Below are 3,073 nucleotides of genomic sequence, written 5' to 3'. Positions count from 1 at the left end.
TATATATGTGTATTAAAATTTGTATTTATTATTTAATACAGAGTCTGTCTATGCAGCTGGACTCATAGAAATCCTCCTGTCTCAGCCTCCCCAAGGCTAGGATTACAGGTGTGTACCACCACATCTGGTTTCAGTGGCTGGCCCCATGCACTCATGTTTGGGAGCTGGCATGTCATGTAGTACTGGGGATCAAACCCAGGTCCTTGTGTATTACAGGCAGGTGCTTAGATCACCAAGCTATCTCTATAGCCTGAATTAGTTATACTTAATATTTAACTTTGTAATAATTTGTTACAAAAATAGAAAGTAGTAGATCACATAACCAGAAGAGAAGCTAACACAACTTGAATGTGCAAATTAACACTTTATGTATTTTGTAACAACATAATAAATTTTCCCAGTTTAACCATTCTACCATTATGCAGAGGAGAACTGAACTTCCCATTACATACATCTAAGTTACTTACTATTTTCTCCTGATTATTACATATGTTTCATAGCCACTCTTATTTCCAAAGTAAACTCAGGATTTGTATGAAACATGAAAGATCTGTTGAAACAAAACAGAGGGACCACAGTTTATCTGATGTGTCGTGGTTTGTCTAATATATTCACTGAACTTATATCAATGGATGTTACTGGCTTTGCCTTCCTTTTCATTTTCAGTGCTGCCTAAGAAATCTATTTATCTCTGATAATGAAGTAATGAACCTGATTGCTGCCTTGATTTTACTGCTCATGACCCATTTCAGCTCACATATGATATTTTCTCAAATCTGAGTGCTAACATTTAATGATCAACTTGATTTACTTGGGGACCATGTAGGGGTTTATTAAGGCACATATCTTGGTCTTGCTGGTTTCCATGGGTCAGGGAAATTTTGTGAATTTAGAGCCTATATCCAGCTCTTCACCATTTCTTCTTCTCTGGCAATGTACCCTGCTAAAAGTTCTTAACCACCATACACTATAGAGCATGACTCCATTGAGCCCCTCCACTCTGATATTTCTGCCTTGTGGACAAACAACCATGAATTGATCCCTCTGAAACTGGCTAAACTGAACCTCCCTTGCTTTAGGTTCTGCTTCTCACAAATAACAAAACACTAATACAGAAAAATTGTACCAAGAGTGGAATCATTACTGTAAGCATATTTAACTAACTCTGTGATCAGAGTGAACTTTTTTGCCATCCTTTGTTATGAAAATCCACTTAAATAAGTAAACTATTTTAAGCGACTGTGGTATTTTTATCTGAAGGGTCTCAAGGTAAGCTTGGAACTAGTCAGAATTCAAATGGCTGGGAGGAACATCTGGGTACCCTGACCTAGGGTTGTGTAGGAATCTGGAGCATGGTTTGGATCTAACTCTTACCTTCCTGAGGTATACATCCCATAAACAGGAAACATCAAGTCTCAGTCCCCAGGCTTTGTGTGGAAAAGGTGTCTGCTCACAAACTCAAGCTGATACAAGATGGGAAACCATTCAAAATGCCTGTAACACAGCTAGCTGTGTCCTGTATGTCCCCAGCTCTTACTGGCTTCTGGTAGAGAAAAGGCCAGGTCCTGTGCCCTCAGTGGCCTCTCAGCCTGGTGCATACAGTATAAGTTCTGGGATTGGCTGACTCTAGGCCCTTTGCACTGGTGCTGAGGAGCACTGCAAGGCCACTTTCCTGCACTGCATTTCTGTCATGGATGGCTCTGGGATCTGAAGGCTGTTGAAGACTAACTGGCAGTCAGCAGATACCATAGTTTGTAGGGAGGCCGTCAACACAAGACTGAACGTTTTGCACAAAGTTTGAAGCTGTTTTGCAGAACTATGCAAGAACTTGAAGATGCAGATTAATGAAGACCTAGAATGTTGTAAGTACAAACCAGTTGTAATGAGTAAGTCTGGTCAGAACTCTCAAGATCAGACTGTTGATAGGAATGTGAATATTAAAGGCAGGCTCATGAAGTTTCTGTTGGGAAAGTAGTATTTGCGAAATGGATTAGTGTTGGGAGGCTTGGAAGCTAGGAAATCGATCAAATATGTGTAGGTGGGACTAGGCCTCAGTTCTTAAACCAAATAAACTATCTCAATCCTGAGATAAACATCCTGTCTGGTTAAGGTCAGCTATTAGTTGCTCGGCAACATTGTGTTATGTGTTACTAACACTGCAAAGGTTTAATAAAAGTGGTTCTGTTGTGGGGTGGTGTTAGTCTTCCTATCAGGCAGACCAGCAACCACTTAGCCCAGCTTTTGTCTTCTTGTCTATCTTTTCTCATTCCTGTTGCCCTTTCTCCCTGGGTAGAAACTATCTGACAGAAACCAATAGATCCCTACAGATTAGTCTCCATGCCCATTAAATTCTGACCAAAATATCTATATCTTGCCCGTTTTCTTTGAATTTTCAAAACATCAAGTTTAAAGGCAGTAGTCTAATTTGCCAGAGGAAATTTTAAAACAGTCTAACATTCAAACTCTGTAACTTTCTTCTGGCTCATTTTATCTGGCTGATTTTTTTTTGTGTGTGAAATTTAGGAGAAAAAAGAGAGCAGAAATATTTGAAATTTTGAAATGTTTAACCTCTAAAACCATGCCAGCTGACCATAGAGGAATAATGTCAAACTGTGACACAATTAAACATGTCTTCCTTTAAACTGTGTGTGTCTGATACTAGGTGCCTGCAGTGTGGAAGCTGGCCAACGCAATGAGCATGCGTGAACTCTGGAGCTCCCACATATGCTCTGTGTCTCAGGAACCGTGAGTATTCCCACAGACTCACACAATTGAACATTTTAATTGGGCAAGGTTTTTGTTAGCACTATGTTCCACAAATTGCTCCAGCTAAAGTAAGCTTTCTTTTGAGGCTTCTTCATTACACACAGACCTCAAGGGTCTTCTTAGAAAAGCTATCAGCTCACAGGTCCTACGTTTCCTTAAATACATCTGGGCATTTCTTCCATATTTCTTTTAAGAATTCATCCAGAGAAGCACACACACAAGAAAAAGAAGGAATCTGTCCTCTGAATAAATCACTTCTCTCTCTCTCTCTCTCTCTCTCTCTCTCTCTCTCTCTCTCTCTCTCTCT

The sequence above is a fragment of the Octodon degus genome, unplaced genomic scaffold (assembly GCF_000260255.1).
Source record: "Octodon degus isolate 3935 unplaced genomic scaffold, OctDeg1.0 scaffold00106, whole genome shotgun sequence".
Lineage (NCBI taxonomy): Eukaryota > Metazoa > Chordata > Mammalia > Rodentia > Octodontidae > Octodon > Octodon degus.
This window is presented reverse-complemented; position numbering follows the sequence as displayed.